At 38.8% G+C, this 24,900-nt stretch overlaps 1 protein-coding gene across 4 annotated transcripts in view; it reads right to left on the bottom strand.

Moving 5' to 3' along the window:
• CHRM2 (cholinergic receptor muscarinic 2) overlaps positions 1-24,900 on the bottom strand; it is a 108,605-nt gene that overhangs the window by 72,373 nt on the left and 11,332 nt on the right. The gene's annotated exons all lie outside the window — the stretch shown is intronic.

Below are 24,900 nucleotides of genomic sequence, written 5' to 3' on the forward strand. Positions count from 1 at the left end.
AGGTTGAAAAGGGCAACTTGATTAGCCAGTTTGCAGTAAGCCTTACGCTTCGCAAACTAAACACACCAGTTGGAACTACTTACCCTACTAACAAATATCCATATGCCATGAAATTTTATAAACAATGAAAATGGCCATTTTTTTCCCTTTGGTTGAAAATGTAATCTACTTTTTAAGTATGTTTGTATTTTTAAGAGACTGTTGCAATGAAACAGCAACTGGAGTTAAAGATACAGCTATAACACATGAATAAGCAGCTGCCATGGTGTATTGTAATTCAGCACCAATCATAGTCTAAAAATAAGAAACATAAATAAGGGGGAAAAAATGCCTAAATCCACAGAAGTTAGTGCAGAGTTTCTTAAAGGAACCTGAGGGCATAAGAATATATTTCCTTCCTTTGAAGGCAAGGGGGAAACAGGAACTATGATTCCACTCTACTCTCTCTGGGCGTGTCTAGACAGATGGATACAGACAGAACTGAGCCCCTCTGCCTCAGCAAGGTCCAGCTCTGCGCTGGGAGATGAGGACAATTAAAGATACATTGTTGGGAGAACATTGTTTTCAGAACCATCAGCGATCTGCTTGAGCACAATCCATTCACACAGCCAGAACTTAACACATTACACCACAAAGCCCTTTTGAATAAGGATGAGCAGTCTTATCTTCCCAGTTAAAAAGGTTTTGCTTGATAGCAATGATCTGGTGACTCCCAGCCACTTTGGAATCCAAAAAAGTTTCTTATATGACATTACGTTGCAGGTAAAAAAAATGACACCCTGTGTGCTTCCTTGCTCTCTGTCTGCGGCTGGCAAGTGGCACTACTGCATATTGCTTTGGAGAGGGCTGTTACCCCGGTGTCAACTCAGCTGTATGCTGATAGGGCACTTGAAAGTGAGTAATACACTGCCTCCACCCTCCCTGGTTAACAGATCCACCCTTTTCGCAATCGTTATCAACAGCTTTAAGACCCTGCATAAAGAATAAAACAAATGGCCACTCAGTTGTGGGTCCCATATCAATTCATAACACATGGAACAGCCCTAGTGAAATAGAGAGCAAGGGAGCTTGTAATTCCATGTAACTCACAGCCACATCACAATCAATACTGTATATACAGATGCATTGTTTGTCTCTAACGTAATTTTGTCCCCCAAAGAATTCTTTCTCTCTTTTTACTTTTTTTTTTTTCCTTAAAGAAAAGAGAAAAGCCTTTTAGAAAGCAAAAGAGCTCTGTGAAAATTCTATCACTTTTAAATTGCTCATCAGTGGCAGCCCAGATACATTTAAATTACAGTTCAGTGCAACATGCATAAAGATGCATCCTGCTTTTATAGAGGTCTTGCTCAGGTTTATTCTCTTCCAACCTCCTACTCAACCCTCAAATAGAAATCCTGTGTAGTAAATACAAAATGTAAATAAGTCCGGTAAACAATGGCTTAGGCCTTACCACTGACAATTCCTGAGAGCAAGACGGATTTGCAATGGTTCATTGCCAGCATCTTTGAAGTGCCTTACTGCTCTCAGATGCCATGAGTGACCCAGCAGCACCACGATTTTTAACCTGAGCACCTTCTGCTCTGAGATAATTCCCTGCTTCCAGTATGACAAGACTTGGCTTTGCCCAAGTGAACAACAGACAAATAAGTACTGATGCATAACAATGCATATAAATACTTACTATCATGCAGAAGACATGATTCTCCATATGTATGTCCACACTTCCAGACAAGAGGGCTGAAAAGAGCTCAAAAGTGGATGTAAGGATGCCATTCCCCATGGCCTCAGACCTTGCCATCCACACTGGTATTTATACCTCAAATGACTGCAATACACATGGAAAAAGCTGTACTCCACATATGTGCTGATGCTGTGGGAGCGTAACATGCTCTGCCTCACCACGGCCTGATCCATTTATATCATTTAAACCAGAATTTAGCTTCATGCACAGGCTGGGAATGGGCTCAGGCTCTCCTCTTACTGAAAAAATCATAGATCTCTCACAGAAAAATCATAGATTAACATAAATCTAGAGCTGCTAACACCCCTACAGGTAATCACTGTGGATGGAAGGCAGGTATGGGTTTGAGAATGAGCCATAAATTTTCGATAGTGTAGTCATACCCTTTCAGAACATGCCTGATTTCTTTGCTTTAGGTAACTATCCACTTAGTATTTTAGCTGGTTCAAAAAACCATAATTTTTTCATTGAGCCTCTCCCTTCGACAGTGAAGGGAAATTTGAAACATTCACAGAAAAGTATAAGAAAATCCACTGCAGAAGCAAGTACACACACGCGCATGCACATACTTGGTAACAACCTGGAAATCTCCTTAGTTGTGTATCAGCACTGATTGTGCTTTAGTCTTCAGCAGAGAGGTGGTTTACTCCTTCTCCTCAGTTGTGGAGGGGTTTTGGTTTTCTCCATGGGTAACTTCCTCCAAAGTGAGCACAAGAAATGCAGTCAGGAGAGCTCCAGAAGCAGGCAGTGAAAATAACCTGGTAGCTGAGAAGAGCTCACTGGCTTCCGCTGCTTGTGAACAGCTCAACAGCATGGAGTCCTCCAGGTTGGTGTATCTCTATAATCTTGACCCACCTGGAGATCCATGGTGTCGAACCATGAACTTATGAAGACAGCATTGCCTCCAGTGGGTGAGGGAGTTCCTCTTCCTCTTCAGTGCATTGAATAGTCCTGGAATTTCTGAATACTTTACCATTTCTTCTGTGACAAAGTCTCTGTTTCTTTTACTACCACATTTCCACCTTTGTACAGTTTAATACACATGGACAAGAGGTCATGCACACTTTTCATTTCAGTATTTGGTAAGTGGCAGTCACTCTGCACCTTCCATACTCAGTAGCTTCTGTATCAAAGTGGAGACCCCCAGCAACAATTACAAAATCTATGATTCCTTTCACATCTGACTGTCTCTGAATAAGTTTGTTGTGTGATTTCTCTGTTTTGCAGGGATGGTGAAGCAATTGAGAAATGGTTATGCAAGGTATTCTTGGTTGGTCAAAAAAATTTTATAAAAGAATGAGGTTTTCAGTGTGTTTCAAAGATGGTCATGTTCTGGATTGTCTTTCTACATGCTAAACAAGAATATTTCCAAACCCAAATCACATGCTTGTATCCAAGGAAGGTTAGACACTATGGCAGAGTAATGATGATCTTCTAATATAATTTCCTCCTATTGACAATATGCAAGTACAATATCATAAACTGTTCTTTGGTTCCACTGACTCTGTACTTCAGTTTTGTGTCCCTAATGAGGCCTCTCTTACAACCTACAGCTATTATTTTCAAGCTTTCTGGTTTGCCCATTTCTCTCCTACAGTTTTGTTTTGATGTATAAGTAATAAATGGCCAGCATGATGGCTATAGGAGTTTTATGAAAAAGTATTAAGAAATCTTCCTGTGAAGGTTTAGATAAATTAATTTCACTTAAAGAGCAAATTTCAGCTGACTGCTTGACATTAATTAGCTTAGCTTCACAAAACCCCTGCGAAGTTTCAATTTTAGAACAAGTTATGCGTTTTGCAGATACATATGCTGAGGTCCACAGAAAGACTAAATGCTACATTACTATTTTATGCAAACAGCTGACCAATGTGTTGATTAAATTGTCTGGTGATACACTCTTGGCAAGAGTCTTTAGCTTGCTCCACTGGGGAGTGATAGCAGGCTGTTTTGCACAAATAGGCATCTATTTTGGAACTCATGACTCCTACTGATTAGCAGCCTGAGTTTCTTAATTTTTCAGTGCTTGTGCAAATGCAATATGCTTAAGCTGTGCTTGTCTTTTGTTTGTTTGTTTGTTTTTGTGTGGGTTATTTTGTGTGTGTGTGTTGCGCTTTGTTTTGTGAAAGATAATGCAAAAGAAAAGGAAAAAAAAAATAACCCCAAGGGATAATTGCTGGAAACATAATGGTTCACTGATATCTTCTGAGATTATGGACACAGGAGTGAAGAGGCAAACGTTGAAATGTAGACATAGGATAAATTGTGCAGCTGTACACAAACAAGGCAACTACACCTAGAAAAACTGACACTAGAACACCCTGATACCTGTAAGTTGGCAGGTAGGTTGGCCATTCATTTTTATGTGACCCAAATAATCTCTTTTTTTGAGAAGGGGCAGGGAGGTAGTGAGATGGAGGGTGGGGAGGAGGCAGTAATTGTTCACTACTGATATACACTAATAGTTACAACACATGACAACATTTCCTGGCAGGTAGAGAAGATGTAAAGATAAGACTCCTCATGCATGTCCCATCAGCCTGTCACAGGGAAGAAGCACATCCAGCCAGTTCACTCTATAAAAGCCTGGATAACTCAGGAAAAGCTTAAGAGGAAACCTTGCACCCACTTAGGCTCCTGTTCAACAGTATAGTAGAAGTTAATCTCCAATCCTCTCTTTTTCTAGAACTGTAGAAAAGGATGTTATCATTACATTATCATTACAAGAAAGCAGGGTCAAGCGTTTAGTATTGACATATATATTGATATATGTGATGCATATTTCTAAAAGTATCTAAAGAGATTCCAGTGACAATTCAGTTTTGAAAGCTACACTGTATCAATAAAGTACTATTTATGGCAAATAAATTCTTGCTGCATCTTGCAGTACATCCATAGAAGGATACCTTACATGGATGCTTTTAATGTACTCAATTTGAAGAAATCTCTGGTTTCTACAACGGATGTGTTTGGTGTTTATTTTCTTCTGCAATGTATTGTAATGAATATTTGCCCAGAGACAAAACACATGAGCTAAAGCTGAGAGGTTTTAGGGATATGTATCTGTTCCTGCTGCTTACTTTTCACTTGAAATTCCAAGGCTGTTTGTGCCATTAACTTTAGTTGCAGCAGAGATGCATATGATGTCACAGCAGGGGCAAATAATGAATATAAGCAGAAAGAACAAATGAACTCTTAGTCCTTGCTTTCATACACTTGCCAACAGTAATTTCAAGCAAACATATGCACAGTGATTCAAATTATGTTGATGACATATACTCAGTTTGTATAGTGAATAGTACATTACATCCTGAGTTCCCGTATGGAAATGTATTGGATTCCTGCTTACTAAGACTTTATTCTTCAAGTAACCCAATTGGAATATATGGACTGCTGCTGAGTAAACCCACAAAAAAACGTGAGTCTAATGAGAAGAATAGCTCTCCTCAGGATGAAAAGATATGGCAGAATCTACTGGCAAGGAAAAAATAATAAAATACATTATATCAGATAGATCAATTAAAGTACAAGACTATGTTTCTGAAAGTTTCCTAAAAGGCATCAGCAGCCCTTTGACCACTTTGCTGTGCAATGGCACTGTAGATTTATTGTTCTGTTTCATTTCCAACAAGCATGAAACTGAACAAAGTATTACTAAAAAAATTGTCATGAGAAAATCTTTAAAGAACGGGGATAGGGAGCTGCCATAAGGTACTAGGGAAGGTGAAAGACATATTAAGATTAAATTTGTAGTCCACCTTTCAATGCTTGTTTCATTTCACTTACCTCTCCTGCCTCCTTCGCTGTTCTTGTAGGACTGTAAACCTATATTTCAAATATGCAGTGATGACTGACAGCAAGATACCATAGTACTGTGGAAAGGTAATTGATGTTGCATTCAGCTAGTCTCCCTTATGATATTATCACTGTAACAGTAAATTCCAATGTACCACCAGAGAAAGTTTTTTAAGAACTTCCTGACTGTCAACAACAGAGCAGGTTGATGAATGTGCCAATAAAACGCTTGAAATACTCTTTCTTGGGAATGGGATCCAGAAAATATTTAGATTTTGTTTCTGGTTGTGTCAAACATCCTAGCTGAGGACCTGTTCCAAGATTTCATTAACATGACTAATTATATATAGTAACTACTGGCTGACTGATCACTGTCCATTTCCAATATTAAGCAGAATTTGCCGCGATGGAGAAGAGGACAAAGCTTTTTTGCAGATCTCAAAAGATAACGCAGTCTCTGTGATTTTCTCTCTCCTGAGAAGGCAAAGAGAAGTTTTAAGATAATCTATTCCTTCCCAAACCCATGAATTCTGTTAGTGCTTTTTAGTTTGGCATAGAGTTCAGATTTACTGTTATAATACTGCAAAATATTATTGTCTGCAAAATATTATTGTCTGCAAAATACAAGGCCTCAGCTGTATGTTATTGCAAAGTCTTTCAGTGATTGATCTGAAGGTATGTGAAAGACTTTCCTCAAAGTAGATTTTCTTTTATGCCTCACTTGTACCATTAAACAGTTCTGGTTTTGGGTCTTTCTCTTTTAACATTACAAGGCCTGGATAAATCTGCCTCTAGAGACCACTGGTATCACCAGCAGTTAATTACCAGCAATTGTGCTTGACTCCAAAGTCTCTTCTCTCAAATGATAATGAGCTGGATTAAAGGAGATAGAGAACTGCAACACTTAGGTAATTAAATTCCAATATTTAAAATTTTACATGACACTGCAATGGGATACCATAGTCTATTTCCTGTCCTTTGATAACATGTAATTCTACTAAATACTCTGAACCAGCTAGCATGTTTCAGCCCAGAAGTGTGCTGAATAAAATGCAGTAGGGGGTTTTCAGTGTGCTGAATTCCAATTAATTTGTAATATATTTTGTTACTCCCTTAAGGTGATCGATAACTTGAAAATGTAAACTATTTGCAGTAGCATCCAACTAAACATAATGGAGAATCTAGCATGATTTTTCGAAGTGCTGAGCATTAACAGCTCCAGCTGAAGGTTATGAAAGCAAGAGACTCCCAAAATCTCAGAAAATCAGCCTCATAGGCTTCCCTAATATACTGCTGAATACTTTCCTGTAATTATTGCCAGTAACATGAGGGAATGTAGCACAGACAAGATGAAAGGTCCAGTTAGATAGTAATTTTTATAATTATCGCAGAAGTGAAAGTCAGTGGGTGGAAGTTGTGCATATAAGATGAAAGTCCTGTCAAGCTAAGGCTTTTCCTGTCTATGTGAAGTTACTAGTCAAAGGGACATGTCAGATAAGTTGATTAGTATTTGTTTAAAATTTTTACTGGGGTGGAATCTCGGCTGAGTGAACTCAAGTAAAAAAATCTGCTAATTTCTGCGGAGAACTCAATCAAGATTTTTATAAAGAGACAGTCCTCTCACAAGATTAAAAAAACAAACACTTCTCTCTTAGGAGCTCTGTGGGTGTGTCTCTGCTGGTTCATTTTGACTTGGAGTAGGATGTTGTGTAATACTACCTGTCCACAGAGGCATAAGATGAAACTTTGTGATGACCAGAAGCAAACACAGATCTACTTTGACCTCTATGGAAATGAAATGTCACCCACAACAGCTGCTTGTGTCCTGAGATTTCTACCTAATGGGCAAAACAGGCAGAATTTATTTTATGTGAACTCTATACTGTGTACTATTGAAATAATGAACAGTTGCTGATGGATATTGTATCTAGAGGCCATTTCACTCTGCTGAGTCGTATAGTTTTTGCAGTATGTCAAAAATGAAATGATTCTTCTAAGGGCCAGCATTTTTCTGAAGACAAATAAAGACCAACATGTAGCTAAAATCTTCTTAAGGGACAGCACAATCCATCATTGCAGATTTGATTTTGATATTATCCAATATCTTAGCAACTGACCATGCAAACTGCCTGGCCCCAAATACTGCCACATGCCCTCTTCCATCAAACAGTTGTAACCAATTCTGAAATTATGAATGGTTTACTATAATTGCTTTAATTGTCTTATAAAACCAAGCAGCTATCTGGCAACATTATGGCAGAAATGAAGAGAGAAGAGAGGTCTGAAACAATTTCACCCACACTGGGATGTGTAATTAAAGACATCATAGTTGTGAAACAATTGCTCCTCAGAGGTATCTGTAAAATAAGAGAAGATAATTTGGGTCCTCAGGAGTTTTACATAGGGCAGTATTCTGAAATATTATCGGTCTGACAGTTACCCACAGGAAAATCAGAGGCTTCAGTCTCTAGAGGAATTTGTTTGCAAAATAAGAGATGAACCATTTGCACCCAAGAGACAGTCCTACCCCAGCCCATGGGTGGTCATTTCCTTTAGGAACTTAAATCAGCCAACTCTTTGAAAAAAGCTCCTACCAGCTGTGTCATTGCATATTAAAAACCAATAGCCTGCTGGGGGTCAGCTGTAGAAACTTGCCTTTTTTGATGAGTTTAGCTTCTGCTGTGAGAAACATAGGATGTTTAATCTTGATCAAGTGGGACAAGGAACACCCTGGTATCCCTGGCATTTTCAAGAGAGATTATCTTTCACATTAAAATTTTTAACTCCTTGCCAACTCACTCCTCAATGTGCTAGTCATTTGCTTAGTGCCAGAGAATGAGCCATCTATGTAAAGAAATATCTCAAGCACAGCACAAGCCATCTTGGGCACTGAAAGTCTGAACTTCAGATTTGAGATAACCACATGGTATTTTAACAAGCTGCACTCTGTCTCTATCCATTACACTATCAAAGACTTTTGCCTGTATGAAGCAGGCCTTTTTCATAATGCTGTTATACAAATATTGTGTTTCATAACTGTGTTTTAGGTAGGACATCTGTCCTCATACGTAAAGGATAATTTTTCACAGAAACATAACAGTGGTCCCAGAACAACCAAGGCTTTCACCATGGTCTTTATCTGTTAAGAATTCAACACTACCTTTTATGGAAAGACACAATCTTGCCTGAAAAGCAGGTAGATTTTGATCAACATCTCTGGAGTTTTGTTTCTTATGCTACTTTTGAGGTTCGTTTGTTTGTTCATTTCGTTGAACTGGGCCAACAGTCATAATTCCTGAAAAAAACTGGTGAGAGTGAGAGGAAGTTAAGAGAGCACATCTCACTCTATTGTGTCACAGCCTTGTCATTCTGCTGTAATGCCCAGCTCAGGAAATTAGGTTAATTTTCAGGGAGGTGTGCTGCTTTGCCAGTGTCTGAAAGATCCTGATTTCTGTAAGTCTGCTACACACCAGTCATGATAGGTGACAGAGGAAGAACACTTACTAAAGCAGAAAAAACAATCCAAGGGGCAGCAGTCCTACCCAGTAAAAATCATATGCAAATCACTACAGAGTACATTTAATTAAAAATGGATATGTAGAGTACAATGATTTTTTTTCTGATTAGTGATACTGACCAAACTAAACAGAGAATTAGACATTTATCTAAAGGGAAAGCTGTTCTATCAAAACAGAAATATCTCCAGCAGGATGTTCTCTTTTAAATATGGTCTTTTTTGAAGACACAACTGGAAATCCAGCTTGGGTTTGACATGTTTTTCTTTTGGTTTTCCTTGTTTATAATAATTTTGTCTAAAAGCTAAAAGGAAAAGACAGGCAGGCAGAGAAATCTCGTAGTTAGAGGATAAACAGATTAAAATGGAGAAAACAGAATTACATTAAAGGGCTGTGATGTGTTGCAGGACAAAAAGAGAGAAAAAAAAAAAAAAACAACAACAGAACAAAACCCTGGAAGATGAGCTGTTTGTTACTTTTTGCTTTCAGAAAATGATGATTGTTCTTTCTATGGCTTGAAACATTGTTTTAGAAGAACTGATTTTTCTCAGTTAAATGGATGGAAAACTGATTTCCTTTCTGACAGCTGAAGCTACCAAGAAACATGGTATTTTTGGAACAGGCTGCTGTGCATATCAGAGATAACTGGGTAGAACAGCTTGGTAGAGTGCAAGATATCAATGAGAAATTCAGAATACAGCTCAGCTCAGTGTTCACCAACATAAAAACCAGAGCAGATGTTCATTGCTTCTGCCACTGCCATGTTAATTCCTAAAAGAACTGCGTTACACAGGGTTAGTTAATCAGTACCATGAAATATTTTGCGTCTTGTCAGAAAACAGATAATGGACAGCGAGCAACATCATGGTAATATCCTGAAACAACAGGCTCTTTAAAGATATTTTGATTACCCTTGCTCTTGTGGTGCTTTTTGCTATCCCAAGGTTTAAATTATTTTCTGGATTTTTTCTTTAATAAACAGCAGGATAACGTGTCACACAGAAGCACCATACACCAGCTGTCGGGTAATTTCCCAACACGCCACAAAGCTACTCTCCTCAGTGCAGGAGTCTGTAAATCCATGTAGGTGTCTATATCACCCACAGACTCCAGTTGTCTTGTAAACTGTTTTCCTCCTCCGATCAAAAGACCGCACTACTTCCTAAATGGTTTCAGGGTAAATTGGAAGGCTTGTTCTCACTCTTCTTAGATATAAGGATGCTAACTGCAAGCAGGCATGAATGACAAAAATATTTTTACTCAAACATTAACAAGGAAAATTCTCCTTCTGAAGAACACTACTAAGTGAACAGTGAGCAGGGCTTTAAGATTAATCTTTTTATTTATCCTAAGCCTTCCAGGAGTTACTTCAGTAAAGCTTGAAGAAAATCCATACACATGCGCAGAATAAAAATGAGAAAAGTAGAAAGAAATTATAAGGAACTAGGGTTTCTTTTTGTGTTTTGTTTTTAAACTTGCTTATAAATACAAAGAAAAAAAAAATCTTTTGCTGTAGAGAACACAAAGATTACCATAGATAAAAGCATAAAAAATAGATCTGTGTTCTCTTTTATTTCCAGGGCAGCATGATCTTTGTGAAGAATTTCTCTCCCATCTCTACAGCTGAAAGATGCTTCTGTTCACTCCAGGGGACCGTGACCAGGGAGAAATCACCCTCTGCCAGCTCTGCTGTGGCACATTCAGAGCAGTCAGGTTATTGATCTAAGCAGGCTAATACAGAGACCCTCACAGAGGCAGCGTCAGGTGGGTATGGTACACATAGGCAGCCCAGTAAACCTGGAAACAGCCTGGGCTCAAAAGTTCTGCTCAGGTGATATGGCGTGCATGGAGCAGACACACGTGTGCTCACACTCCTGTTCCAGGCACTGGTGCTCTTCAGTGCTCATTATCAAATGCTTAATAAAGAAAACCTTGAAGTCCCTCTGACTTGTAATTGCCAATCTGTCTAATGTAGTGTTCATTGTATTATTGCAATTGTGGCCACTGCTGGTAGGTGTACATGTAAGGGTGGTGTGAGCAGGCAGGAAAAGGTTGTTCATCTGGCACCTGATGGCCCAGAAACAATTGCTGTTACTGGTAGCTGACAGTGTGATGGACACAGATTGCTTTTACCCTCTTCTTCTGTCCAGATATTTCTAAAAGAAATACAAATGCAAGTGCTCTGATAGAAACTGCCACAGCAGCACGACTTCTGCTGTACAAATGGCAGGGTTAGCCTGCTCCAAGCACTGTGGAGGTCAAAAATGTCAATGACTTTGAGGCTGGACTCTCTTTGCCAGTATCTACCTGTGATTATGATGGAAGGGTATGGTACAACATACAAAGCTGGTGCAGCTTTGCTGGAAACCAAGATATAAATAATCCTGAGATAGATCTGTTTCAATCACACTGTGTGACAGGAGCTGGAATACTGAAACCTTCGATGTTGGTAGAAAAAAGGAGAGCCAGAAAATTAAGATGAAGTTCATATTGTACTTTCAAGAATATATATTGAAAGTAAAATAAAAACCAACTCCCAGATTTATGAACCAAATCCTAGCTACTTCACTTGGTTTTAGTATTCCCTCTGTGACACTCATATCTTGCAAATGATCAGAATACAGACTTGTGCCATCTCATTCACTCTGCAAAATCACTGCAGATGAATGTACATCTATAGGGAATAAGATACAAGGTAGGAAAGCGGAGAAGAGAAAGCAGAGAGAAGAGAAAAGGTGGAAAATACTCTGCGTGTGAGCGAAAAAAAAGAAAAGTTCCTAAAAATTGCTAACATCATTCAATTCCCACTCAACTGGTTCACCTGTGCTATATTGAAGGAATACAGTGGTTATCTCAAACTGTGTCTTCTTAACTCCTTCCTTTGTCTTTAAATTACTGTTTCTATGGCCAGATATCAGGAAACATTTAGATGTTTTCACTTATTTTCTCATACAATTTTGCGTACAAAAAAAAAAAAAATTAGAAAGGTGTCAGTTACTCATTTCATCTAAGAATGGAGAAGCATAATTAATTGATTTGGAGTAATGTTTAAAAATAGTGTAAGCTAGATAACTTTTGCAAAGGTATAATTTTTTATCTATGTGTATGGGTGATCTCATCCTCATCTTTCAGTAATTTTCATTCACAGCAAACAGGAAATATATTTTGAGACTGAGTTGTTTCCTGAAGAAACAGAGCCAATTGTTTCAGGCCCTCTTTCTTCCACTTTGCCCCCACCTGCTATTCCAGAGCCAGTGCAACAGTAAAAACTGTAAAATGGCAATGTCATTAATAGAATTTCATCCTCCAAATGCCATGGGAATGGCTTTGGCTTTTGTTTAGCCAAAAAAATGTTGTCTTAGCATCATTCTTACTAGCTCTATGTTCTGTCTTTTGCAACGGCATGTGATTCTGCTGGTGTTGGTGTAAGCCTGCTATTCCTTCTACTTTGTCCCTTTTCTCCCTGACTATTGGTCAAAATTCCACCTTCCAGCACTGTCAGACCACACCTTGAGTGCACCTTGTACCTTCCTGCCTACACCAAGGCAGGCAGGTCCTACAGTATGCCAAATGCCTGCCCACTCATGTGCTTCTACCAGATTTGGTGCAAATGATGGGTTATCAGACTGCTCTGCTTTCTTCTGTATTCACTAATCCCTCTGTCCAAAATGCATCACTCACAAAAATCTCATTGCAGAATGTCGGTTGGGCATGCTGTTTAAGTTCAGTAGGATACAAACAGGTAGTGCTCATGTGGCAAGGGAAAATATATTAGAAGAAAATAACAATGCCAAAACACTGCTCCCTCCTCCAAGTTTCCATCTGGTGAAAGAAACTGAACCAGATAAAAATTTGAAGAAAATGAACCTACAATCCAATTGCCTGGTAATCAAAGCTCTGACACAGGTAATCACAAACAACTATGACAAGACTTGATTCTACTTATGTTTTATAGTGATATTGATAGAAAGGTGGCTACCTTGCAGGACTTTCAGCAGGAAAAGATGGAAGAAGGGTTACTTACAAACTTGTACATACCCACTTTGCCCAAACATGTGGACTGTCCCATAGAATGCACAAAAAAGTATTTCTGTTTGAAGTTAGACATGAAAAAGGGTTCTCAGGTTCAGAAAGTGTATTTGTAGCAAATTGATGCAGTTTGTTATAAGAAATTCTCATAGTAGCCAATTCATGAAAAAAATAGATAATATTACCTGCTGTATATGAAGTTGCAAGGCATTCCAAATATGAATGGACCCAGTCAAATAAAATATGTACTCTATTTTACTCAAGAAAAATACCAAGATTTTGGGTCACAACCTTGTAATTTAATGGGCTTTATCACAGTAGTAACAAATACATTTTTATAAAATTACCATTGTCTCTTATGTCATAGATGTCCTTATTCTCTTCTTCTTTGCCTCCAGTAATTTGATCTGGCATTGGATTTGTTTTTTTCCACATATACCTTTCACACAGATGAGCTGACACTGTCATCTCAAAACAATGTTAAGAGAAAAAGTTCAGAAGGGTTTTTAAAATTTTGTTTAAAAATGAAAGGAATTAATAGCAGTCAGTTCAATGAGCTGGCCAAAAACTGAGAAAATGTACTGTTTTGAATTTCTAGCAAAGAAATTAGTCTCCTTTTTTTTGTTGGTTTTTTTTTTCCTTTTTTTTTTTTAATCCAGGCAGATAATTTCTACTAGAATTTTTAGCTAATAGATAATCAAATATTTTACTAAGGAGAATTTTTTTAATAAATGTATTAAAATAATAACTTTCTTGATTTTCTGTATTTTTTCATTAATTGTTTTTAATACAAATACAGGACAGTTATTGGCAGTTTGAACTATACGTTTTTTATCTTCCTCTCCTGTTAGGTGTCTTCTAGTGCTTATACATAAGAAATTACTGTATCTAAAAAGAAATAAAGCCCCTCTGCTCTAATATACCTTCATTCATTAGAGGGAGCAGTAATTCTATAATACATATATAATAAGGAATTTTAATGCAAAAAGGCACCTTATAATGATGGAAAACGAAAGAGGCAGACCTTCAGAAAAGACTGAGTCTTAAATGGGAAGCTCCTTGCAACTGCGGTGTTAGCTCAGAGTCTTAAAAATTAATTAAGAATTATAAAGAGAAAGGGACAAAAAATTAACTGAAAAGGTAATTCTTGGTTGTAGATTTGGACATTCAATAGAGGTAAGAATAGCTGAAACCTTACTCTTCAATGTGGAGGGTGAAAACGCATCTCAAGAGAGAAACAGGCACATGAAACAAACGTGATGATTCTTTTTGACTCCCGTTGTCGCCATGAGCTTTCAACTTAGACCTGTCCATTCAGGACAATTACCCAGTCAAAGACATGTTAGCCTAAAGCAACACTGTGACACTTCCTTAATGTATTAAAATAAGATAATTTTGGTCTCAAACAACTTATTGTAAAACACAGACTGAACGTTTTGTCCTCCAAAACTAGCTATGTACTAAAAACTTTATGATTAAAGGGACCGGGGGACAAAACTCCAGCAATGGCAAAGTGCGGTAACATCGATGCATAACTCTCCTATCCAGTTTGTTCATTACCAGATTTACTGTGAGCTGATACTGAATATTAGCAGATTTTCTCATGCTTGTACATGTACATTTATATTCTGTGTTTTCTAAAAATAATAATTCCTGTGCCGTGTCATTAGCAGCCTTCCTCCGCAGAGTTACAACACACAGGAGGGAAATCAGAGCTGGATTGCTCCCTCACTGTTTGGAGACAGTGGCTGTTCATGCAAAGAGAGCTCCTCGTTCCTGGTTGAGGAATACTATTCTGCAGTCTTCTCTTAAACAACCCACCATTACTCATACTAATCTCCTACCCACATCCAAGGGACTGCTTGCGAGAGTGACACTTTCAACACTGTCAACGGGAGAAAAACACCCACTCTACCTCAGGCTAAGGACACTGAGGCTACTTTAAAGACTGCAACTACTCAAAAAGCATAACCTGAAGCACTTTGCTGTCTACATAGTATAAGGAGAACAAGCCTTCCCACCGATTCATGAGCTATGTTGCAAATGTTGCTACAGTTACCACTGACTTCTAAATAACATACCCAGGTATACTGTGCTGGCTGTGTAAGTAGCAGAGCTAACAATTATAGCCGTTGCTAATAATAAGATCAGCTATTGGTTTACACATTTGTTTTAAATTTAAAAAGAAAAAAAAAAACAACCTTTATCCTAAAGATTTTTTTGTTTTGTTTTTGTTTTTGTTTTTTTCCTCAGAGCAAAAGTCAATATCAAGATCTGTTCTCTATTAAAGTTCTTAACAGAGAAAGGGCTGGTATTCAGGCAGCAACCATTTTTACCACTTTTTGTTCTACATATTTTTTAATATTGTTCCCAAAATCTCCAGACATGTTGTTTAAACCCTTTTGTTATCAAAAACTTGATATTACGGAATTGCTGGGAAGAAGTTTGGGGCTTTTTTTAATTGCTAAGTGAATTCATGAAAAACATCTTTAAAAATTGGGGAGTACAGGAGTATTTTGACCTCTCATAGGATTTTTTGCTAATGTCTGAACATGACACAGATTAAGGAAGAGGTTTACATCAAGAGTGCACTGCATGGAAGTCCCACCACAGTTTATCTTGCATTTTGACATGTCTGACTTCATTCCCTCACAGTTTCACATCAACATGAACCAGTAAGAGCTCTTATGCAGCCCTCAACCTCTCTTCTGCTGCTTTACAATAAAGGCACCACAAGCATAAAATTGTATTTTACTTGAAAATGTTGAGACTCATAAACATTAAATATAAGTACAGCAAAGAGATTTATAAAGTAAGTGGATAGATGGCATTTATTTCAGATCAAGCTCTGCATCAGTCAGGAGCCGGAAAATAAAAACAACTTGTGACAGGCAATAACCTGTTTGGATGGTACAACGGCCCTCATAATGAAGCTGCAATCACTCTTCTGATCACTTGTGGTCTTGTTTCTCTCTTTTCCTACTTGAGGAACTGGCATTTCCAATCTATTCCAATTTTCCTGATTCTAAGCTTTGATTTATACTGCTCTGTCTATGGTACATCCTGCCAGAGAAAGGAGTTAAGTATTCAAGGTGGAGGGAGAGGTAGCACTGACACGAGGGTGAGTGAGAGTAGTATCAGAGATTAAACAATTCTGACGGGTGCCGTTTTAGCCTGTGTCACCCTGTAGTTATACATAGTATTTTTCCTTCAGTCTTGTCTGATGTGAACAAATACCACCTACCCTATCCCCACCTACCACCCCCTAAAAAAATAGGACAAAGGAAGAAGGACAAAAGAAAAGAGAGAAAAAAAGAAAAAGGAAAAGAAAGAGAAAGAGAGAAAAAGAAAAAGAAAAAGAAAAAGAAAAAGAAAAAGAAAAAGAAAAAGAAAAAGAAAAAGAAAAAGAAAAAGAAAAAGAAAAAGAAAAAGAAAAAGAAAAAGAAAAAGAAAAAGAAAAAGAAAAAGAAAAAGAAAAAGAAAAAGAAAAAGAAAAAGAAAAAGAAAAAGAAAAAGAAAAAGAAAAAGAGAAGAAAAAAAACTCCGTGTGAAATGATGATCCAATAATAAGAGCACGGTGCCGAATTCAGAGTCGGGGAACGAGGGTTCAGGTCTCCTTGGCATCAACATGAGACAGATGGCATACATTCTTCACTTTGCCTTCATTTACTCTGATGTAGAGAAATGGATTTTTATAAGCTCTGCTTCTTTAACAAAGAGCATTACATGAGGAACAGACTTTTTAGAAGTAACATCTCAGATAGATTTTCTCTAACCATGCTGAGACACTTCTCTAACTGTTTATAGGTCCCTGATGCCCTGTGCATATCCCATGTTCTTTCTGATCATTCTGAGACATTTTTGAAGCATAAGATTCTCCATGTAGGCAGAGATCACTGATGTCCCTGTCCAAGTGTAGAGTAATTATACATGCTGACATATAATAATAATAATTATTATTATTATTATAGTTATTTATTTTTCATGCTCCAAGAGAAAATCTTGCACTTTGCTCATCAATCAGCCATATTTTCTTAAGTGGAAGGATACCTCTTTGAACACTGACTTGGTAATCAATGTAAAACCAAACACATAAGAACTGATATCACCAGTAATTTTAATCGTAGAAGGCATAACAACCAGTAAACCTGGACCTGATGTTTATTTCCATGTGACTGACCAATGCTTCTTAAAAAATATTACATTGCTTATTTCAGTAATTGCCCATAGTCTGCCATCTAGCAGTGTGAAAATCACTTAACAAAATATTCCTTGCAAACTTTTTCAAATGTACTGCCCTGTATTTTCAGCATCTATGAACAGTTTGTATGTGTGGGAGAAGAGATGTTAAAAAATGTGGGTGAGAAAAGTTATGAAAGATTTTGCAGTCTTTGCTCAGACTGGATACCATTTCACTCTGTTGGTATTTTGTGCCAGACCTGAGGATCATCACTCACAGTACGTAGCGGTTGATATGGCAAATGTTTCTGAACCATTTCTTCAACAGTGATGTACTATTCAAAGTGAATAAAAGAGCAGTAGCGTCTGTCCTACAGTGAGCAGAAGAGTCAGCAGGTGGTATACAAAAAAGGCAGTGCTAAAGCAGCAGAAATGTCATAAGACTAGAGTCCCTTTGCTTGCTTTGCAGGTCCAAGGCATTCAAAAAATGAGGTGATAGAGCAACCAGATGCTGAAGTGAAGGAAAGTACAATACACAAATTAACTTCCCAGGGAAGCCAGAGCTGTCTTGGGATCACACACTTTCCCTTGGGATGCACACAGACAGCCACGTTTGTACTTTTGGAGTGGCCTGAACCTTGTGCTACTGGCAGGGTGGAGGAGATGCGGCACAGTTTCTATCCTGTGTGACAGCAGTCCTAGTGAAATGAAAAGGAAATGTCCCCTAAGGTAGTTTCTGGTATTGCCCCTTTAAAGACACCTTTCCCTTCAAAAAGGCAAGTGAATGATGCAAAATAATGCCTCCACTAGCCTTAAACTGTAACATATCAGTATTATGTTCAGAGATATTGAACCAAAAGATCCACCATTGAGAAGAAGCTGAGGTGTGGAGTCAGCCACCAGAGATTCACAATAATTGTCCAATGTGGGAAGAGGAATGATAAATACAGTGTGCTGAACAGCCCACCTATCTGGTTTTGTCTTTTCTCAAAGATGTTTCAAGTTTTGTATCTGTTCCCTCAGCTATGCTGCTCTTGAGACCTCCTTAGAGCAAAAAGGAACAGCTGTTGGCCACCTTATTTGTCAGTCCCACTATATGGAGCACCTTCAGCTTCTGCTTATAAATATCAGGTCATTAAATTAGAGGTATGAAGCAATGTCACATGAATTAAGCAAACAGTCACAAGGAAAAAAATACTAAATTCTCAGTGCTGAACATGAAAAACTTAGAAGAATCTCTTGGCCTTGACATAATTATTGGAACTATTAATCAGACTGCTAAGCTTAGCCAGCACACTTGCAGATGGACAATTCAAAATATAGGGGGGAAATATCCAATGGACAAATTAATGACAATTAACAGATTGTTCAGCATAGGTCATTGTATTTTCAGTGATCTGAAAGCAAAAGAGAGCATCAGCTGTTTGATGAGACCAGTGTCCAGTCACTCGGGACTGAGGGAATGTTTGCTCTCAGAAAAGTCCGTCTTCACACAACTGTCTTTCAGGCTATTGGAAAGCTAAAAAATTTTCTCACATCTTTCAGGTCCATGGCAATCAACTGTTTACAGCCATTTTCCTTTGTAGAAACCTACTAATTATGTCCCCATAATAACCGTCTGTATTGGCATTGTTCTCCAGCACACCAGCCTGATCAGATGACTTGCTTGCAAACAAATGTCTTCACCATTACCCTGGAGAATGGCACAAGCTTGTAACAACCACATGAGCAAAGCTGAGTGGGAAGGGCAGATGGCTGGAATAGAAGATAATTATGTGGTTTTGTCCCACATCTATTCTCTACCTATAGCCCAACAATTTTTTGTGTCCTGCCTTCTCTTCCTTAGATGGAGAGGTCAGAGATAAAAAACAGACAACCCCACAGAAGAGACAGATTGCAAACTGTTCAGAACAGCAATGTTCTCCTACAATGGATGTACTAAATTGAGAAAATCAGTACCTCTGTGTGTGACTGGGGCTTTTTGGGTGAGCATGTAACCCATTGACTCAAAGACTTAAACAGCAGATGATGTCATTTGATGACTGTGAGGACTGTCTCTTTTGAAAGAATGATGAGAAGTCCATGGTGGAAGGGAGAGGAGTATGGAAGAGAGAGTAACAAGCAAGAAAGAAACTGAATGGGAGACTGCTCTGTTTTCCGTGTACTAGATACAGACCAAAACCAAACTTTCCTCTCTCCTCACGTCTCCTCTCCCTGTCCTTTGCTCACTGTCTCACATCAGCTCTGGTTACCAGAGTGCTGCTTTCCATAAAATAATAAACTTCTATTTGTTTGCAGAGAAATATTGCTCCCTTTGGTTATGTGTTTAATTACAGAACTGAGACATTGCTAAAAAAAAAAATAAATGTGGAACAACATTGGCAAAAGCTATTTTTTGAAGAAACACCAAGAAAATAATTATTTGATTCTCAGGTTCCTTCTCCAATTAAGCTCTTAATTCCTCACTGTGTGGCAGATAGCATAATCATCTATGTATAAATAACAGTAAGAGCAATTGCATGACATGTTCAGCTTTGCTGTGGAGAATGTGGACGTTTTATGCAGATATTTTTTTCTTTTCCACTTGGGGGGCTGTAGGTACTAATTGCAAAGAGAAGCAAAAGAAAAGATCTATTAAATATGGGTACTTTATCAAATCCCAGCTATTCATGAGCTGAGATAGCTACAAAGGGTCTGGCCCTGTACACTTCAGCATGCAGGACTGAACATAGAGCTGGGATGGCATGTACATCATTTGCTATAGGAACACAAAAGTTATGTCATTATTTTTTAAATCTGCTTGGAGAATGCTTATCTAAGCAAAGACCAGCTCTCATTTTTCCCACTGTGCAATTCACATCAGAATTCAAGGAACAGTGGGAGAGCAAACAACAGGCAGCCCTCCTCGCTTCTCCCCACTGGGATGTACCCATCATTTGAAAGCAAAAGCAGTGATGTTCTCACTTTCTAGCTAAACAATTCTCCTCACCAAAAGGACCAGCAGCCAGGGTAAGATCCTAGCAGCAGCAGAACTCAGAGTAATTAGAAAGACAACTTGGCTACTACTGGAGCAAATAAGTGGATCTGGGTTCTCTGTGAGATGCTGCCTTGTTTTAGCACCTCTCCCCCTCCTTTCATGCATATCTCCTAAACATCCGTGAAGCCCCAGCTTGCCAAACCCTGGTATCAGAGGAAACATGCTGCCAGCTGATGAGGTCTGGATTAGGCTCCTTCTGAGGCTGCACTTTATGCACTCAGTGGGGTTCACTGTAGAGCATCATGAGGTCTGGCACTTGGGATACATATTAATCCCCTCAGATCATGACAGAGAGGCTCAGGCTGACCAAGAAATAATAGTCTTTAAAAATCCCTCTGCCTGTACACACTACGTGAGACTGTGTACTCTTTTAGTGTCTGGGACGCAGTGAAATCAGAATGGGATGCATGCATCCTGAATGCCCCCACATACATCCCATGGCTGATTGTTGCAGCAGAGTAGAGCGGGTTAAACCAGGATAGAGGAGAGAGTTGGCATGATGACTGAAGAAGTCTTCTACGTGGCCTGTGCAATAACTAATCATTACACAGTAAAGGGTAATAATTACTTCTTAATGCTGGCGTGCAGGAACTGGCTTCATGGCAGAGCACAGTAGGCTGAAGATACGGGATGCTTGTCAGTGCAACTATGCATGTGCCACTATATCACCTTGTTCCGTCTTCCCATACCACAAAAATACTGCTGTTACTGGTTTGTGTGGCTAAGGACCTTCTCTCTGCAACTTCGCAGCCTGTCTTCCCATCACAGGTCTGTACCCTCCCATCCAGGCTGCTGGGGTTATATTTTCAGAGCTCCTGGGGCAGTGTTTTACCCTCACTGTTCCTGTGTTTTTGTTCTTATGCTCTTGTTCTTACAGCTTTGCACATGTGGTGGGTTCTCGTGGGCAGTGATCGCCACCAATAAGAGAATCAGCCTTTTCCTTCCATCATCTTTTGGTTATATCTTTTGATTCATGCAAGGAACAGAATAAAGTTCATGTGCACACAAGCAACTGGCCATGCAGCCACTTGCCCTAATCAATGCATGCTCCAATCAACTCTAGTGATAAGCAGTGACAACCAGCTAAGAGTTTGAGCATGTCCTGGTGGAAACTGTATAGCTACTGTGGGAAGAGTATTATGGGCAGAACCAGCTGATTCACAGCAGGGGATGTCCAGGAGAGGTCTGGAGACCCTGGTTGCTTCTCTTTCCAGCTGAGTGCAAAAAGAAAAGCTTTCCCTTTCCCTTCAATATCTCCTCTTTGCTTTATTTTTCCCTGGTTTATTTTTTCCCCAAGTTTTGACAGTTAGGGACAATGTAGGCCATCATCTACGGAGTCCACTAATACATTTTCACGCAAGTGAGACTGTCTTGTGCAAAGCAGCCATAGTGGGAGGGAATTTCTATTAGAGTAACATGTAATGGTTTACATTCTTTAGCTTACGTTCGCATCACCAAATATGTTGAGAAAATCACCAAATGACTGAAATGGGTTGGAAAAAGTAAAAAAATCAGATCTCATGACAGAAAATGGGAACTGATAACTTATAGGTAAAAGGCAGTGCTAAACTGCTAAACAGCTGGGAACAGTGTCTTCTCTAGTCAGCTCTGGCAAAGCAAGGATGTATGTCTCCAGACTTAGCTTCTTTCCATTGTCCTCTTTTCAGAATTCCACTGAAATATTTGTCAAAAGAAAAAGTCCAACAAAGGATCTGCCATAACGTTATATCACCTACCTGCAAAGGTGACCACTGGTTTCTAAAACCCACAAACACTGTCTCCAGAAAAAAAAATGCATTGCTAATTTGTCTTCTATGGCCTTGGCTCTCCTTCAATATTTTGCAGTCATCTATATGTATATAAAATAGCTTTGAATTGTAGTGCAAGCAGAGCTGCAGATCTTTAGAGCCTTGTGGGTAGCAGGGAAATTAGGTTCCAGATTGAATTGAACTAAGCCCACATTTTCCTCAAGATTTATTTGGCTTTGCTTATTAAAGATTTTGGCTTAGAGGTAAAAATATTGTACCTACTTGGATTTCCAAAGCCATTGTCAAGAACACACACACTAACATCTCGATTTTTAAGCAAGCAAAGCACCCAGAAATCATTTTCACAGTTGCTCAGTAGAAAATGTGGGGGCCTCGGCTATTATGAGCTTGGAAATGTAATTTTAACACTGCTTTTGTGTGGGTTTCTTAATAAACAGAAAGCTTGACTTCTGCTCATTTCAAAGCTTTTCAACTCAGCTTTAAGTTCTTGCCTTTAAAATGGCGTGTAGCTGCAGAACAGAGCAACCTTGCATAGATGAAAGAATGATGTTGTGATTCTCATGAGACCATGGTCATAACAGGAAAATCTGACCTAGAGAGCTTTCTGACAACACATGTACCACCGTTTACAGACATAAAAGACACTCGAAAAGCAGAGATCATCTTCAAGAAGTATCTCCTTCATCACAAGTTCAGCTTTGGTTTTCTATTTTGTAAAAGTTCATTTCTTTTTTCTAGGACTCACTAGTTAAAACACTATTGTCCAAATCCTGACCCAGCACATGAAACGATACAGAGCTTTGAGAAGGCTGTGATTTTGGAGCTTTCAAGTGAAAAACAAGAAGATGGAATCATCTGTCTTTTGTCATTTAAGAAGGGTAGGTCTGCCCTAATGAGCTAAGAATTGTATACATGCAAGTGCCAAAGGCGGCTTTCTCCTGTCAGGTTTACAGGGATGTAAAGGTCTCTCAATGTCTGTCACATCCTTCCTCATTTTTTGCATGTATAGGCTGCTTGTTCCAGTTTACTTGTTGAAAGCAGAAGACAGAATGAGAAGAGATACTAATGGCAGAGCTGTGACCACATTTTCCTTTTTTCAACTCACTGTTCCCTTATAAAGGGAACACCTATAAAGGGAACACAAAAGCATTAAGCTGAAAAAGAAGTGTGTCTGCAAAGAGCTTATCTCAGGCTGTTATATGAGAGTTACAGGCAGTGGGGCAGGAAAGCACACGCTGTGGCTTGCACGGAGATCTGCCTGGAAATCACATGTGCATTAAAATTCTCTGATTGTTACACTGAACAAATAAAACAAAGAATCTTTGAATTTAATTATAGAAGTCTTTCTGGAAAGTCAGGAGTTAATTAAATAGCTTTCCAAGGTGTCATGTGCTTTGATAAGCACCTAACCGTGGGGGACAACACATTTCTGGTGAGCAGCAAAAGTAAAACAGCTTGAGCATTCTTGAAAGACGACACCTACCCTGGTGACTCCAAATGAGGCTCTGATGGCAAGCACAACTCTCCCTAAAGCCAGTTTGCCTACTGACCTCCCTCAAATAGCAGCAGAGGTAATGGGTACATGGTGATACCATACCAGCATACATTTCTTAGGTTAAAGCAATTGGTGATGTGGGGATTTCCCTGTGACTTTATTTGCACCACAAAGCTTTTGGTAGTGTTATTCTTGCAATATTCTGTCTAGTTTGGTCATTTTTTTGATCATTTATATCTTTGGAATCAGCAAAACATCGTAGGGTACTAAGTGTCACATCTCAACCACTCAGTGACTTTTTAAATTTATGCCTGTTAATATCCACCTGAGACCTCTGAGTCAAATGTTGTGAAAGAGATGTAATAGCCCCCTGTCACCTTTTCCTTCTCTTCAAGGTTGCCTACCTGTATTCCTCATAAATCATATCACTTCTAGGATGACGAGACCTAATCTATTGAACACTTCCTTTCTGGAAGGCAGGTAATTCTCACCACCTTCTTGTGTACATTTACCATTTCCTCTGTACCCTTGCAGCACTAGCATGGGCAGAACCACTCTCAGGGCTTAGGGATATCTATCACAGACCTGCTCCAAATAGAGACTGCTGAGAGTAATCTCATGTACAGCTGTCTGTACCAGCAACATCCAGGGGTGAATGGAAAGGCTGTTACTTTCTAAAGAAGAGAAATGCCAGGTCCATGCTATAAGCTATTTTTCAGATGGAATAAAAAGCAAGTGAATATTTGAAAGATGCTGTATAATGCATTTCTTTCTATGGATGCCCAAATTTAGGTAAGTTTTTTTTCTGTGTAGCTATTACAGGAGTGCTGCCAAACATTTGAAAATCTAAAGCAGAAGGGCAGACAAAGCATGTGAGAATGCAAATACTGTTTTATACAATTTCCATGTTAGAAACTGATGTACAGGAGGTTACTGAGTTTGTCCAAGACCACGTCAACAATCTGTGGTGAAACTAGGAATTCAGCCCTGGTCACTATATTCTGAAAGAAGTCACAAGAAAATTGTTCCTTATCTTTTCAGTTACGTGTCACTTCCACACCCCATTTTGATTTTTAAGAGGCATTAAAGGCAATAATGTGGAATATTAATTGTCAAATTTGTCATTTGAAAGAATGACAATACTTGAGTTATCTGGGTTTTTTTAAACCAGATATTTTGCATTCCCCTGTGCTTCTAAGGAGGAGATATACAGTCTCAATCTTTGCTGAAGAAATGAAGAGAGAGAGTCACAAGTTTTCTTCAAATGAAACAGACCAGATGTTTTCTTCATCTTTCCTTTGCCTTCCTTGCTCCTCTCCAATTGTACACTTTGGGGTATT

Source organism: Columba livia, chromosome 1, assembly GCF_036013475.1.
Source record: "Columba livia isolate bColLiv1 breed racing homer chromosome 1, bColLiv1.pat.W.v2, whole genome shotgun sequence".
NCBI classification, from domain to species: Eukaryota; Metazoa; Chordata; class Aves; order Columbiformes; family Columbidae; genus Columba; species Columba livia.